General features: G+C 35.3%; 1 pseudogene; it reads left to right on the forward strand.

Annotated features, from left to right (window-relative positions):
• The first annotated feature begins 3,787 nt into the window (after positions 1–3,787).
• On the forward strand, positions 3,788–12,269 carry LOC113315992 (annotated as a pseudogene).
• The last annotated feature ends 6,191 nt before the right edge of the window (positions 12,270–18,460 follow it).

Raw genomic sequence — 18,460 nt, forward strand, 5'->3', positions numbered from 1 at the left:
TAAAACCCACCATCAACACTCTCGTAAGCCCCCACGAGACTATAACTCGTCCACTAGGGACACCTAGGCTTGTTGCACATGCTAAGTGCAACCGGGTCCTCAACGACAGAGATTTGTTTTATTTTAGGTTAGATAGTTTGCTCGAGGACTAGCAAAATCCAAGTGTGGGGGAATTTGATAAGTGCATATTTCACATATATTTGGCGTCAATTCCATGCTAGTATTTGTTGGTTTTCTTGCAAACTATTGTATGTTACGCTTGTTTTCTCTTATTGTTTTATTAGGTGAATCATCCAAAAAGAAGTGAATTTGCGCTTACTTATGCAATAAAAGAAGCTAGCTACAAGTGGAGAAGGGCCAAAAACCAAGAGAAACTTGTTCAAACCCAGGAGTTCTTGCTATCACGTTGACGAGGACGAAAATACGAAGTCAGTGGCGAAAGAACGGAGTCATTCTGAGTTCGTATGAAGAAGTTATGAGCAAAACAAGAATTTGGAAGGTAAAAGGGCAAAATGGTCATTTCAATGCAGCTGCTATTCGGACTCTACCAAATGTTAAGGGGCAACCACTTTTCATCCTCCTCTTATCAGCAACAAGACATTAATTAACGACAAGTACTCTTGTGGTTGCATGTGGGTCCACTAAGAGCATCTCCAACAGTGGGTGCAAAAAATCCTACATTGAATTTTTGTTTAGATCCTTATTTATGGGGCGATATGTTTGTGGCAAAAATAGTAATGTTTTGCTCAAAGATTTGTTTTTTTTGGATAATGATAAAATTGATTCATTTTTTTTATTGGTTTAGAAATTTATTTAAAGATAAAAATTGAAAACATAATTAAAAATATGACATGGAGGTCATTCGCAAGGTGTAGATAAGACTTTTTCTAAGACCTTCGTATTTATTTTAACACCCTTCCTACTTAATAGGACCACTGTTGAAGATACATTTTATGTAAATAAGGGTCTAAAATCCCATGTATCATAAAAAAATAAATTTTCACCCTCTATTGGAGATGTTCTAACTAATCATGTACGTATACACGAGGAAGAGAATTTTTACAAAGAAAATCGAAGTGGGCCCGGCTGCAAAAGTTTGCAGAACATGTCCCTGACATGTTGGGGAAAGGTGGGAATCTAGTATAACTTAGTGCATCAATATCTGGATCTACAATGGGTGAAAAGAGGACACATACGCTCCACCGGGTCCCGTTGCAGTTTTGTCCAATAAGAATCCGTCTGCATATAATTAAGTTGTTTGGGTCTTATCATAGCGCCAACGCTTGTTCTCGACAAAATTCTGATCTTTGTCAGACATTTTTGAAGTGGGACGAGTAAATCGAAAATGCTTATGGGATCCCGGATTTATACCCAAAAAATATATTCCACTACGTGTCAACTTTTTATTAGCTCACTTTTAAAACGGATCTCCTGTTTTTTTACGGGTGGGGTAGGGTGAGGGTGAAATCTATGGTTGATATTATTGCCACATAGGGGTAAGATGGTGGTGTATGAAGTCGGGGTCTCCTTGGCAGCTTCCCGAGTAAATAATGGAGAATTGGAGATGATATTTGCATGTGGACCCACAAATGAGAGAAGCTTCTGACTTGTGTTTCATTATTTAGGAAAGTGGAAATTTTGGTGCGGAACAGTGCATCGGAGTTGGATGGATTGACGGTTCTAAATAAGAATCCTAAGTTTACATTGGTCCACTGACATATGAGCCAATTATTGCAGATCACATCTCCTCAACTCAAAAAGGCTTCATTCAACATAGTTTGGGAGTTAAGAAGATTGAAAATTGTGAGAAATATTTTAGATTACCAATATTGGTTGGAAAGTCGAAAACTACATCTTTTGGCTCTGTTAAGGAAGATTATGAGCACAGGCTTCAAGGTTTGATCGCGCGCTGCGTAAGCAAAACTTGAATGCGCACCTCCACACCTGCCCGATGAGTTAGATGCGATGTCTTCAATTTTTTTTTGATGCCCTAGACTAGTGGTCCCTAGGGTACATCCAGACTCCTTAAATTGGAGTTGATTTCAGCAATTACAGGGTTCGAACCCCTACCTCCACAGTGGGAGAGAGCATACCAACCACTAGACCACTTGGTCACTTGGTGATTGACACGTCATCAATTTTTTGACTCAACTATAGTTATGTTCCGTAATTATATGGATTTTTAAAGATTTATCAATATTTTCTATTTTCAATTACCTAACGTATCCTCATTCTCGTTTGCTCCTTATTTTTGGGCGCCAAATAAACCATATATGTTATGGTAACCCAAAATGTTACTCGATCAAGAAAACTAGCCTATGAATTAGGTCATGGTTTTTATTGAAAGTCGCTTACCAGAAATATTTCAATTAACGCAGACTTACAAAACAAGGACGACAGAGTACATTGTTAAGTAATTTGATTCAGAAGAAACATCTCAGTTTGATACAGATGTAGAAGAGGTGCTTCCTTTTAATACAAGTGTTGAAGAAGTAACTCCAGCTCATGTACAAAATTCAACCATGCCTTTTGGACACCTTACTATCTTCCACAACTTAAATTTGGACCTCAATAAACATCTCCCCAGTCCAGGATAATCTTGACATATATTATGTAAATGGTTAATAAGTATACTGCATACTCAATTAGGAACCTGTTACTGTACGGGAGGTGAAGCTACCTATCATGTTATCGGAAGTGTGAAATCTAATGATTTGATAGTTTACTTTCTCTCTTTCTTTGTTCTCGTGCCATTGATTTGCTTATTTATGTGACCTATTTTTACTCCTGCCATTAATCTATTACTGCACTGTAACGCAACTTTACTTGAATTTGTGCTTCTTGAAAAATCAGTGATCTCACTTAATGAAACTCGTTTGGTGCTAGCCTTATCAACTAAAAGAGAAAATTGATATGTAAAGTGGCTGTATCATTTATCAGTTCTTTACCGTAATTAATTTTCTTTCCTGGTATTATCATGAAAGCAAACAAGAATCACGGATTGGATCATCAACTGATATTAGATTTCTTTTAGCGCCCAATGTATAAGGATATTATGGGTATTTTTATTGAAAGCATTAATTACAGATTACGATTAGAAAACAGAAAAATGCTTCAAAAAGAAAAGAAAACAGAAAAATATGCAATATACAATTAAACTCGAATAGATAACTATAGTTTGGTAATGAGTTTGATGACGTCACATCTAACTCATCCGACCGTGGTAGAGGTGCGCATTCAAGTTTTGCTTGCGCAGCGCGCGATCAAAATTATTCCCGCTGGAACTACCTTAATTAAGTCAGTTCTAAATGCTATGCCAACTCACTATATGAGTAACTTTAAACTGCCAATGACCATTACTACCATACTTGAAATGATACAAAGGAAGTTTTGGTGGGGACGTAAGAAAAATAAGGGTTACAGTCCTATTTCGTGGAACTCACTTTGTATTCCTAAAGAAGAAGGAGGGTTAGCTTTTAGAAATCTGGAGTTGTATAATAAGGCATTAATGATTAAATTAGCATGGAGATTGTGTACAGAGGAAGACAAACCTTGGACCAAGATTATGAAATCCAAGTACTCTTCACACTATCACTTTCTTCATCTTCAGGAATCACACAATAATAGCTCTTGGGTGTGGAAATGATTGGAATTATGTCTTCAGTATGTTAGACAATATCACAGATGGGATGTTAGGTGCGGCACAAGAATATTAGTTTGGTATGACAAATGGGTAAGAGGGATAAACTCACCACCTTGTCCCAAAGAAAACTTCACTGAGCCAATTATGATAGTATATGTTTCTGACTTAATGCTTCAGAATCCTAGAAGATGGAATGCAAGTCTGGTGCAAAGAGTTTTCTCAAAGGAAACTGAAGATCTCATTCTTAGAATGCCTCTAGTGCAATATGGAACAGATAAGCTGATCTGGGAGTTAAGTAGAACAGGGGAGTTTACCATTAAGTTCATCTATAATGAACTGGTTAACCAGACAAGGAATTCTAATCGGCAGAGCAATAATGATGTTCCTGGTATAGTCTGGAAAAGGATGTGGAAAATGAATGTACCACATAAGGTCAAGTTATTCATCTGGAAATGCATTAAAGACATTGTATCTACTAAGAAAAAATTACATAAGGTAAAACAAGACATAAATCCACTGTGTCCTACATGTCTACAACATGATGAAACTCTAAAACATCTACTGATAGATTGTGACTACTCAAGATCGGTATGGTTGGCCATGAATATCAATGTATCCTCTCTTCAATTACAGGATACACAGGTGAAAACTTGGCTTCTTTCTTGGTTCGCAAATATATATGATTATTTTGTGCCTTTAATTTATGCATTCATGATAACTGCATAGTTCATCTAGAAAAACAGATGTCGGAAATAATTTAATAAGAAACATCAAAACATCCACTCAACAGTTTATTCTATTCAGCACATGCTTAACCAATGTTCTAGTTCCAAGCAAAGTAATAAGGAGTCACATATCACTTATTGGTCGCCACCTCAGGAAAACATGCTAAAAATTAATATGGATGCTTCATTTGATGGGAAACGTCTATGTACAGGCATCAGTTTAATCATTCATGATTCTGCAGGAAACTGTCAAGGCATCAGAGGGAGGTTCATTAATGGAGAAATAAATCCTGAACATGGTGAATGTCTAGCCTTTAAGCAAGCTATCATTTGGGCTAGAATAAGAACCTAACAAAAGTAGTGTTTGAAGGTGACTGTGTAAATATGATCAACTCTGTCAAGCAGGCCAAATCTTCAGTTTACTGGGGGAATGAAGGCATTGTGAATGAAATAAGGCAGCTCCTTTCTTGGTTTTCTTGGTTTAATGTAAGCTATGTTACAAGACAAGCAAACAATGTGGCACATATAATAGATAACAAGGATAGAACGGATAAGAAATCTTTTGATTATCGTTGTAACGTTCCTGAAGCAATCATGCTTGAAATCAGGAATGACATAAGTCAATCAGTCTAAGTCATATGTAATCCTATTTTGTTTGTTAATATAAGTCGTTGTTTGCATCAAAAAAAATGAGCCAATTAGAAAATGAACACATCTTATTACAATGCTTCGTGTTACACCCTAGTAGAATCACTTATTCTCTCATGCAGAAAGCTTCTGAATTTGGCAGACAATTGGATAAAGAACAGACAACGTGGCATTTTGCTATTGGAACGCAAGGTGAACGCAGATGATTCTGGTTGCTATAAATAGCAAAGAAAAATTCATTCTTCGATACCTCTTCTTTTGGATTAATTTCCAAGGAAGAGAAACACTTAATCCTTTACCATTGTAGCAAGAAACAGAGAGAGCTCGTGGCTTTTGTCGCGAGCTTCTGTTTTTAGTTTCATTTTAATTCCTTCTTCTTTATTTATTTGCTAGTACTGTTTAATTATGAGTAGCTAAACTTATTATTCATTAAAGGTGATTTCAAAGTCCTGAACCATGAAGCAGTATTTTCTTTAACCACGTTTATTTCAAGTTTTATTATATTATTGATTATCTTTATTATTTTTATTGTCTAAGAATATTGAGGGTTATTTAAAATGATCAATTAAATTAACCAATCAATATTTCTTCTACTAGTTTAGGGTTATGTGATACATGTAATTATCACATTAACTCTTTACACAGTAGTAAATCGCAAGAGCTGACAGAGGAAGTTTGTTAAGCAATTGTGTGTAAAGATAACACTAGTAAGCAGACCGAGCTTATGCGTCTGATGTTGGGATCAACCTGATTCACAGAGTGTAAAGCATTCGACTAATTTACACCTTGAGAGCTTATTCTTGGTGGGTTGATTGGATATAATCTGGTAGTCGAGCGCTTCCATATCCAGTGACAGTAGGAATCCGGAGGATAGCAGAGCTTATTTCTATTCTACCGTTGGTAACAATATAAGTTCAACAAGAAATAAATTTTCATTTAATTAGGCTTCGGTTCAGTGACGGCGAACGATTCCCTAGTCATCTTTCTCGCACTACAGCATATTGCCCGATTTGAGACATATTGATTTTTGGGTTCGAGACACATATAGATGTTTTTAGTGCTTCCACTCATATGTGTGTCTTAAATAAAATATATGAGTAGCTTTAATTCTGATTTTTCAACTACTCTTACAAATGTCTTAAAATGTGTCTCTACAAAATTTATAATTTTAATATATATCTAATTTGTCATTTTTTTTTCATTATAATTCCATTTTATTTCTCTCCAAAATTCCAAACTTCCCCCAGAATTCCCTCCCTTTCCAATTTTCTAAATCTCTCGCATTATTTTTCATCTCAAATTTCCCCCCAACATTTTTCCCCCTAAAATTTCCCCCCTAAATGTTTGTCTCACACCAAATCATTTTGAAACATGATTTTCATTTATTCCCACCATTTATTTTTAGGCTTAGTCCTATGGGTTAGATATCTAGCTGCTAGATTGGCCATCCACGTCAGCATGGGCAACCTCCTAAGTCATATGGGATGGCTAATCTAGCAGCTAGATTAGCAGCGGGACCACCATATAACGCCGAACCGTTCGGCGCTCAGCCGTTAGATCAGAAAATTTTCTCCCAGCGCTGAACGGTTCAGCGTTTAGACCACTTTTTGAGCGCCGAACGGTTCAACTTTTCAATCTCGCTGATAGTTGGACTGTGAACACTTGCTAGGTGAGAGAACTATCAACTATCACTGTTAATTTTTTTCCAACATTTATTTTTTGATTTGCAATACTTTTTGGCCAATCTAGCACTTCAATTTAGCCCATAGGGATTAGCCTTAGTTCCCATTTTGGGCTATCTTAAATTTGGACAACATTTAATAAAAGTCTGGTCCTTGATATTAATAAAACCACTCAGTCGGTCAGTCCAACTCCTTATCTCTCACTGTGTTTCCTTTTCTCCTCTCGACTTCTTTCTTCTTCGCTCAAAAGAAACCAGAGAAGGAATGAGAGAAATCGAGTAAGAGAAATCGAGAGAAAACTAATATCAATCTGAAACAGAAACTGAATCAAATTTCTTAACTGATTTATGATTTTCTAAACCTAAAATCTCATTTGAAAAACCCTAATTTACAAATCAAAATCTTTGATTTTGTAAACTGAGTTTTACTTTTAGATTGAAACTCTCGGAAGAAAATTCAATTGAGAAGTAGAAACCCTATAAATCTCTATCCTCAGGTAGGAAATATCCTTTTACAAAAATCGATTTTGATTGATAAACCCTAAAATTTTGATTTCTAATTTTTGTGTCTGAAATTCGCAGAAGAAGATTGAAGTTATATCCTTGAAGATTCAGGTATTACCTCTAACCCTATTTGTTTGTATTTTTTTATCTCTATGTTTTGCAAGTTGTGTGTTTGATTTATGTATGTATGAAGATTTCCATTTGAAGGTTATGTGTTTGATCTTTTACTGTGGGTCTGTGAACTGATTTCTGTTTGATATTAACCCTTTGTTTGTTTTTTTTCTCTCTATATTTTGCAAGTTGTGTGTTTGATTTTTTGTTTCTATGAAGTGATTTCTATTTGAGGGTTATGTTACTTTGTATTTGATTTCTCGTTCCGTGTCTTTGAGTTTGCTTTTTGTTATAAATTTATTACATACTAAGTTTCGTTTTCATATTGCTCGAGGTTTACTTGTTGGTTTAGTTTATTTTGTGTGTAGAGAATTCTGGAAAATCAAGTCTTTCTCAAAGGGATGACAAGTTCATGCTATACATGCTTACTGCTGGGAAGAAAGCTCTGGATGATGGTGGGATCTCGGAAGAGGTCATGAATGAACTGGATAAAACTAGGTGTGGTGTATTGATTGGCTCTGGGATGGGTGGTATGAAGGTTTGTTTCTTGCTTCTTTTTGGATTTCAATGTGGGTTTTGACCTTGAACACACGATATGGGGAAACTAGTGTCGATTTACTGGTCCAGTGGCTTCCATTAGGATATAGACGCGTTTCAGGAAAAAGAGCGGTGCCTTGTTTACTTTAACACACCTATCACTTGTTTACTTTTCTGTAATGATATGTGCCATGAGAAGCTTGATGCTACCTAAGAATCTAGGTTTAGCTATACAAATTCGATATAGGAATTTACTGGTACAATACCATATTGCATGAGCATTATATACTGAAGTTGTTCTTCTTGGAGCATATCATTCCACCCTTCAAATTTTGTATACAGAGCATTTGTTTGTTAATTAAGTTCTTTATTATAGATTGTCATTGATGCATGATGGATTTTACTTTGGGCAGGTTTTCAATTATGCAATTGAAGCCTTAAGGATATCTTACAAAAAGATGAATCCTTTTTGTGTCTCGCTTGCTACTACAAGTATGGGTTCTTCCATGCTCACAATAGATCTGGTAAGCTGAAAGCTTAGAAGTACTTAAGGAGCATCCAGAATGTGTTCGTTGATTTTGAAACACCTTTATCTGCACTTGTATGCAGGGATCTTGAGCTTCCTCTTTTTTATTTATTCTACTGAACTGTAGCATTTAATTATCATTAATTTTGTGTTCTTGTGTTTCCTTACTGTATGCTTAGGAGGTTTTGTGGCATGTAGAGCACTTTCAGAAAGCAAAGAGTATCCGACCAAAGCTTCACGCCCTTGGGATATTGTACTCACCTATGATATTTTCTCTTCTTCAAATATGTATTAACAGCTTTTGTACGAAATATAAAATTGACAGATTAGTTAGTCATATTTCAGCTCAAGCTAGTGTTTCAGGTCGTAGTATTAGAAACTTTTATTTATCAAACTGTCACTTCTAAATGAGGATGTTGTTTTTTTATTCATGAAGTGGTGATTTGTTACAAGTCTATTGTTGGTGCTGTTAATTGTTGATTGGATGTGGTTAACTCTTATGTGTGATTTACTTCCCATCGTGTTATATTCTTTCATAGACTTAGTTTTGATTTGATCGCTGACTACTAACTTTTACTTTGTCATTACTTGTAGATTCAGAGCGATCATTATCCATACTGGTTGTATCTCATTAGCTATGTATTTGTAGTTAACCAGTGATGCAGCCAAGGTACAGTGGTGGTGAATCAGTACATGGAGCGCTGGTAAATATTCACCTTCACCATTTTCAGAAACAATGGTGCAGCTTAGGTACTTGATGACGTTTTTCGACATTTATTTCCTTCATTGTTTTCTTCTGTTCAAGACAAAAAGACTTGGTGTGGTCGAGAAAGTCAGATTTTGATAATGCCATCCTATAATGTCGAGTCAATGTTGTCCACCTCTTTTATTGGATGAAACTTCATACTTTGTCTGGTTGCTTTAGAAAATTTGCGTTCTAAAAGCATTTTGTTTTGCAGGTAGGTCCTATCTTACATGCAATGGGATTTGAGACTCTACCTGGATTTACCTTGCTGTTGGTGAGCTTTTTGATGGGGATAAATATATAAAGTCAGATTCATTTGGGGGACTTGATTATTTATTTTCTTACTACTTGTTTTGCAGGGTGTGTGGATAAGCAGGCTTAGACTTTGAAGGTCAGTTGCTCCGATGCTTCCTGCAGTAGTATAAATGTGGCGTTATGGGAGACAAATAGGTAATAGCCTACATTGTCATATTGTGTCTTGATTGTGTTTGGAAGACATGTTGCATTGTTTGCTTATTGATGGTTCTACGTGTTTTTGAAAGTATGCTTTAGGACCAAGGGGGCAGTTTTTAGTTACTAACTCCATTACTTGCATTTTAAGATTGAGTTTTTTTATGTGCTACATGTTAGGCATGGGAGTGCTGTCAAAGATTTTGAAGACCTTGGATTCTTCAAACTTCAGCAGGTAAGTCAATGTAGATTATGTTATTTATTTCTTAAGTGAAATATAGTTCATGTCATGTCAGATCATCACCAGAATGATTATATGAGACTTTTTTTCTTCTTACAGGACAGGAAAGATAGTTGGTTCATTCCGACCAAGTTAGGGACAAATTATTTTGTGAGTTCTTCTGATTTTTCATCGCCCAAGCAGGTACTTCTCAACCTGAACTTTTAATTTGAACTGTTTTAAGCAATATGTGCAACGTTGCTCTCAGTATTAACCAGTGAGGTCCTGATTTTGTTAATATCATTACTTTTCTAGTTGCAGTGGGAGTATGCTGAGGTAATTTGATTTTCCTGTGGGGAAAATCTCTATAGGAGGTACAAGGATAATTTGGCGTCTATGTGCCGGTGAGCAGTGTGGTAGTTCTAAACTCTCTTAGCTTTTTCCTTATTCTTTGTAGTGTATGTTTTGATTCTGTTTGCTTTATAGGTGTATGAATGGCCAAGGACACAAAGATGTTGTTGGTATGAATTGCATCTTTGTTGTTGAAGTTGAATGATCACACTCCCTCGTCTAGTCCAGACAATTATCTTTACAGAATTGTAACTGTATTTTATCTCGATTTATGCTTTAAATTATGTTTGATTCGGTTTGGTTTTGTTTTGCAGCTGAATACAAGTGATCGAACGAGTAATATGGAAGTGGATAACCAGATGATGAACACCAACAGTCGTTCCACCAACATCTAGATACTAGTGCAATCCTAGGAAATCTCTTCCAGTTCTCCAACTCGTATAATGTAAAGACGGAGGTTATGTACTTCGTTCTGATGAAGATGTGGGTAGGTCTACTTGGTGCAGTTGGATTCCTCAAAGATCTACAGGTATACCATCTCCATAAATTTAGTTATTTTTTGTTAACTAAATATCTTTACCTTTAACTGTAGACTGCATTCATGATGATGCCAATGTGGATATACCACTGGATGCAATGAGTGTAAGTATTTACATTCTTATAGTTAAATAAACTTAGAGTTTATGTATCTTATGATTACTCTTGGGATGCCAGTTTGTTTACCCAAAAGCATATTTTGAATGCCAAACAGGATTTTTAGGATAGAGAAAGGGAGCTTGCATCTTGGGAAACAGATTTGAAGAGGAGTGAACAGGTAAACCTGCGCACCTTTGCTGTTTACATGCTCTACTCAACAATACTTCAAATTAATATTTTTGTTTTATGGTTGTTTCATTTGAGAGTGTTTCGATTAGTTATCACAATTTGCTCATTTACTGCAGGATGTCAAAAGAAGAAAAAATGTTATTACAAGAGGTATGCTACAGACATGAACTAATCCAATGTTGTTTCTTATTTTTAATTTAAAGTTTCCTTCTTCAACTTTTTAACTGGTTGAATTTGTTTGGTTGTTCTAATAATACTGCTGGTGTCCCCTCAGATGATACAAACTGGCCTCTGTTTTAAGACCGATAAGTGCAACACTTTGCCCTCATGCTGATTGAAGTACATATAATTCCAACACAGATTTAGTCATCTGTTCTGTGAACATTCTTAAGCAAGCTGTGAACATTCATTCAGGTATGTACTACGATTATAATTTTTTGAATATTTGATTAAGAATGCCTCGTTGGAATTTCCGTTTCTGAAAACAAGGACAACACCAATTGGAACAGGAGTTATTACTTGAGATGAAGCGTCTGTTTATGTTGCTATGTTGGTAAAATGCAGATCCTGCAAGAATGTTGATTCGGGATTCAAGAGTCCCCGCGAAACTATTGAAGGTCTGGATTTTAATATCCTATTTCACATCATTGGGGTATTGATTTCCTGTATGTTTCCACAACTGCTAATCCACTTTCAAAACTGAAAACTGTCTTTTGACCTTTTTACTGTACATATAGCACCGGATCCCTAATATTTTTCATTATTTCTATTGTTTCTCTTTGCAGAATGACTTGGCAAATCTTCAGAAGAAGAAAAGGGAAAGCTTTATGTTAGGTGGTGCTGGACTAAACAAAAGTGGAAAAATCTGAACAAGATGCTCTAGTAAAGGTATCTGGAAACTGTGCCCATTTGATCTTGTTTTTTTTTTGTTCTGGTCCTTTGGTATGTGAACTGACTCCCAGAGATGTTCCATTTACATCAGGTGGCATTATAAGGAAATCAAGAAGACAGAGTTGGATAAGCATAATATGATTTGAGTTAACAAGTTATAGGTAGTTTCTTATTTCTTAACTTCTTGTAGAAAATGTATCCACTGCCTATGCATGATGAAGTCCGGTGATATTGATTGAACAAGAAACCCAAAATATGCTCAACATTGATCCCAAATTGTTGAGACAGACTTTTTATCCATAGTTTATTTTGTTAAAATTCAGTCATCTTACATCTGTAACTTATTGTATGGATGGATCCATATGTGATGCTGCAATTCCATGTGATAATAGAATTGATTGAATAATGGTTTCATTTATGATTGGGAATGGAGTGGCTAGATACCTGTATTCTGTTGCAGGAAATAAAATGTGCAGGTGTAGGAAATTTTGAAGTAATATTTTTTTTTAAAATCTAATTTTTATTTAAGACGCATATAAGAGTCACTAAATTAATTTTTGCGTCGCTTTAAATGGCCAGAAAGGTCACTTCATAAACCGTCGTAAACATCTATTATGACACTTACAAATGTCTCAAACGATTAAGAGACGTTTCGCCAAATTCGTCTCAAAGCATTCCCTTCGCCAAAATTGAGACACTTGTATGTGTCTCAAAAATCAAATCAACACTCATATATGTCTCCAAACCGTCGATTTGGTGTAGTGTCCATATTATTTTAAATTAGTCTTCATTATTTTCTTTTATTAGTTACTTTTATTTAAAATCTAATAACTCCTTTTCGGTTACTTTTAACAACTAAAAACTCCCTGCTTTTCGTGGGAACGAACTCCTTGCCATTATATTACCAGTTAATCGTGTAGAAAGAAGTTAATTAATTTGTTGTGTAAACGACGCGCACCATTTTGCGGTGTGTTTGACTTAATGGAATGAAATGAGTTATTGATAAATTTTTTACTTAAAATAATTTACAACCATTAGATACTACTATGAACACAAATCCATAAAACGACCCAAACACCTACCGCAATTAGGACTGCACATACTCCGGTACGGCCCGGTTCTCCTATGGAACCGATCCCTGTACTTGGAGTTGACCGGTACTAAAATTTGAGTACCGATACCTGTACTTGTACCTGGTGTTGTACCGGTACTCCGGTACAAGTCCGGTACCGGGTTTTTTACCTGAAAAGAAACAATTCAAAATACTAAAAATAACGTTTCCAATTTTTCATAAGTTCAATGTTTCATAAGTTCATAATACTAAAAACAGTTCATTCTGTTACATATTTTCAATTTCCATAAGTTCATAATACTAATTAGATTATTCTAAGTACTTAAACAGCTAAACTGCATTGCTTTGTTCAGATGAACCAAAGCACCATTTCCTCACCAACTCATCCATCCAGTCATCAAAGCACCACTTCTTCACTGCATTGCTTCTGTTAAGCTGAGCCACTACCTGCAACTACCAACTCCTTATGTACCTTCCTGCCTGCAACAACAACCATATATACCATTCAGTTTTATCCCCACAATACATACTAAGCATCCCCACATCAACAACTTCAAAAATGCATCATTTCTTAAGAGATTGCAATCAGTACTCCTTTCATATGCATACAAAGAAAGTTGTTTCTACTCCTATGTATAGTTATTGTGTCCTGTCTCGAACAAAGTTTTCAAGAATAAATTTAAGGAAGTTGTTACATAAGAAAACAACCTTAAAAAAAGACTACACAGAAAGCTACCAACCTTGCTGTTGGGATTTTATGGACATCTATTCAAATGCTTTTGTAATCTAGCAGTGCCATTTACTTCATTGTGAGCAGCCTATCTTCTGTGGCAATGATGACATTCAGCATGAGTATCATTTATCCTAGTCATTTCCAACCAAACACTTGATCTCACTTTGCCGTGCTTCTTTTTGCTATCTCCAACTTCAACTGCTTCAGTTGTACTTGTTGGAGTTGCAGTTTCAGTTTCATCATTTGTGTGAGATGCAGCTTGAGAGGATGATCCAACCTCTATCTGTTGAGTTGTACTTGTAGTCGGAGTTGTATTTGATGTGGAATCTAATAAACATAAAATACAAACACAATGTTAGACTGAGATAAAATAATGCAATGTAAGGAAAAACATTAACTGGGTAGCTGTCGAAAAGCAAAAACATACAATAATTGAGGTAAAAATTCAGACTATCAAATTTCAGTCATTATTAAATAATGGTAATTTACTAATTTTTCAGAAGATGTAGAGTACCCTGCATTTGCTACTCTGCTAGTTAAATGAATCTGTAAAAGCTTTCAAAAGCAATGAAACAAGACTAAAAGGGTTTAGAAACAGCCATGCATTTTCATTCAAAAGCTCAAGCACCAAATTACAAATCGAGGGCATCACTGGTACTCTGCTAGTATGAAAAAAGAATAGAAAAGAAAAGTTCAAGCCAGACGCACTAAAAACCCCAAATCAATCTCGTACAGAACGATATTCAAACAAACCCTAAAAACACCAAATCAATCTCATACAGAACGATATTCAAACAAACCCTAAAAACCCCAAATCAATCTCAAACAAAACAATAATCAATCAAACCCTTAATCAATTTCAAATCGATTCAAACCCTAAATCAATCCATGAAGATTCAAACAAATTGAACAAGAAGATGCAGAATAGTTACCTGAGACTCAGATATGGTGAGGAAGAAGAACCAATCGAAGTATCGAACAAAGAGAAGAGTTAAGAAGAGATGTTGTTGCTGCTCTTCGAGAGAAAAAAAGAAGAAGAAGATGAATGAATTGATTCTCGAACTCGATAGTCTATTAGACTATACCTAGTAAGGACGGTTGAGATTAAATCTATATCTAGATCTTACGGCTCACATTATCCGGTACTTATGGTCCGGTTCAACTCCGGTCCTCCCCAAAAACCGGTGTATGTACCGGTGTAGACCGGTTCTCAACTTCCAGTACTGGTTGCTGTACCGGCTACACCGGTTCCGGTCCGGTCCCGGTACGGTATTTCCGGTTCCACTCCGGTCCAGGTCATCTCAACCGGTTCTTGTGCAGCCCTAACCGCAATGAGTTACCATATTTAACACACACATATACTAGAACAGCGCTGTCACGGTTGGGATGACCGACTGAAAAAAACAACGAAATACCGCTCATTGCATAACGTGTTATACATCCTTTTTTTGTTGGAATATTATTTTTGAGGCATATAGTACCTCTGTTTCATAAAAATAAATATTTCGTAGTTTCATTTCCGAATTGAAAAAGTGAAAATACTACTTTTCCTGAAATGCAAAATTAGTCGATGCATAAACCAAAATATGACTGCATAATATATTATGCATTCTTTGTGGTGGTTTGCATAATATGTACGTATTCAACTTTGAAACTGTCATAAATTGAAAGAATCACTTTTTTCTGAAAGGGAAGGAGTACATCGTTTTATTAATTGTAACGGAAAATTATTTGATGCACAAACCAAAATATGGCTACAGAATTGGACGACCAAAAGGAGTCCCTATATGATGAAAAAAACCAAAGTTGTCCGCCACAACAAATGTGAAGAGAAATTGGAATTGATTTTTTGATTCAAAAATTCAGATAAAATTTAAGGTAGGTGCATTTCCAACTCTTTCATTTATGATGGAATCTAGAATTACATTTTAGCTTCATCCCATGATATATATGTCCCTTTTCACATGCTTTATATGAGTCGGTAGGTTTAACCCTTATTACTTAGGGATTATTTGAATTTTCAAATTTTCTACGGTTAGCTTAACATGAAAAATTTCTTTATCTCAACGGGTCAAGAAAATCCCATTTTGCATATCAACCACTTACTTTAGGTTGAATAGCTTACTAAAAATAGAGGATCTCTTGTTTGCATACTTTAACATATACTGGTTCGTTAGTGTTATGAATGAAGTAGAAAAAAATGGAAGAAAAATAAATATTCATGTCACTTTCTGTGAGTCCTTCCACAAAAGTTGAGATTCATGTGCTTTTAACTGCAACATAACTTTGTTGGAGCTACTGATTATAATATAATAATCTAATAAGTGGATTCAATCCCACTGGACATTCATGCTCCGGGAAAAATATCATGAGTGTTTAAATATTCTACATAGCATGGGGGCATATAGCTTCACCTTTTAGACGGTACATTGTCATTGGTAGAGAGTTTTATATGGAATATACACCTTTTCCACATCAAATAGATAACACTATTCAAGTACTTCTTGCCCTTTCAAAAAGCAAAGGAGTTATATTTGAATCGAGTTGGTTTGACCAATTAAATAAAAGATCATTTGACAATGTCAATATCATATTCAAGAGAACAAAATAACATTAAGATCAAAATTCTTAATGATCGAGATCAACAGTCATAATTTAAATTGACCGTTCATATGATATGGACTTATCTTAAGGGGATAAAAACAGAACTAGATATGTTCTAAAAAAAAAAATCCCAACAAGTATTCAATTTTAGTTACATACCTTAAATTTCGGTTCCCAATTTACATACACAAAACCGGAACTGCGTTGGTCGTGCACGCCCTAGATATAGAACCGGTCTGTAACTGGACATGGTCGGGCCAAGACTCGGCTGGAACAGGTCCGGTTTGAGGTTTCACTCGGCTGGAACAGGGGCATACCAACGAGTTTTCTTCCGTACCTGTTTTCTTCGACCTCTTGAAGAATCAGCGTAATCAACCGCCGCAAAAAAAATAAAGAATAAAATTGAGCATCAGTCTTCACCCTAAACAATACCACCAAAGATATGAATACATTATTTTATCCTATGAATATATTGTTATAGAATACAATCATCGTTATGGAACAGATTCAAACAAGTTCCACGTACATGGAAAAAAAAATCATAGTATATATATTTTTTTTTTAATCAATCATGGAAAAAAAATATATATATCACCAAATAGATTCAATTTAACTTTAGTGACTCTAGTTGAAATCGTTGATATAAATCATCCATTCATGTAAAAAAAACCCGACCAATTCAATCTAGTTCTGTGGTAGCTTCGTGCATGATAATGTTTTCCAGTAGAATATAATAGGGAAAAACAAAGAGGCATAGAAAGAGAAGGATTCTATTGATAAGAGTTATGTGGTTACATGGATATAATACATGTATATACATGGAGACGGGAAAACTAAAAGACATCTGTCTTAGGCTGCACACCTATGGGCTGTAAGCCCTACAACAATTACCACTTTATTTTAAGGTTTGCCATATTTCTCTCTCTACAAAAAAATCATACTCCCTCCGCCCTAATAAGATGACCTACTTGGTTTTAAATTTTGTCCCATAAATAGATGACCTATTTCACTAATCAAGGGATATTTCTAAAACTACCCTTTTAATTGATTATTTTTTCTATAAGAAATATGTATAATTTGATAGTCATATTTATATTCGTTGCGTAGGTGTTTTAAAATGCTTTTCAACGGTATAAAGTTTATAAAAAACCATGGTATAGTTTAAGAGATAAATCGTTTCTGAATTTTACTAATTATTGCCCATAAGGGTATGCTTGTAAAAAATAGTTAAATATACTTCACTTTCCTCCTTGCCTTAAAATTTGTGCAAACTACAACTAGATCATCTTATTAGGGACGGAGGGAGTAAGAGCTAGCACTATGGTGTAGGATATCCCTTTCCTATCCCTCATATGTAGGGAAGGGATGGCACAGCCAACCTTGCTATGGTGGCGTATTATCCCTTACCTACATGACACGGCTACTGAGTAGCAGTATAAATAGTGCCACACGGCTACTAAGTAGCCGTATTAGTCAACTCGTTGACTTGACCAATACCGTATCATATGGTTAAGTCCTCAGAAGCGATATCGGGCTCCTCAGTTCTTCTTCTTCTCTAATTTTTCATCCTCTCAAAACCCTTTCAAACCCCTATTATCCCCTTTCGATTATCATATTGATTTATTGCGATTCCATGGCTTCAATTAAAAGGGTTTGACCGTTACTCCAAGGTGAAACAAATCCATTCTTCAATTTCGAATTTCATCCAAAAAATTATCTAAGGTGAGTGATTCTAATGTTAGGGTTTCAATAAATTTGATTTTGATTTCGAATTTGACTTTGATGAAATTGTAGATATTAGGTTGGTTAGGTATGTAATATGCAATTCAATAATGTAACTAAAAAATATATTTAGTGAAAAATCCATGATTAATGTAGAAAATTTATGTTGAATGAAATGTTTCTAAACTAGCATATCAATGTAGAAAATTGATTTACTTGTATTTATGTATGGTATACACAAATTGATATTGTTTTTGTTGTTTACAAAGGTGCATAATGAGCCTAATGCGTTCTTATGTGAGAGTTAAATATGGAATCTATTTGGATTCCTCTAGTGATGAAGAAGAGAAAGCTTTTCTAATGTTTACACAATTATGTTTGGATGAACGATTGCGTATTAGACAAAACCATACCAAGGGAGGTACAGACACGTAGTATAATAACGCGTGATCGAGTGTGGCATGATGCCAAA

This window comes from Papaver somniferum, chromosome 10 (genome assembly GCF_003573695.1).
Source record: "Papaver somniferum cultivar HN1 chromosome 10, ASM357369v1, whole genome shotgun sequence".
Taxonomy (NCBI): domain Eukaryota; kingdom Viridiplantae; phylum Streptophyta; class Magnoliopsida; order Ranunculales; family Papaveraceae; genus Papaver; species Papaver somniferum.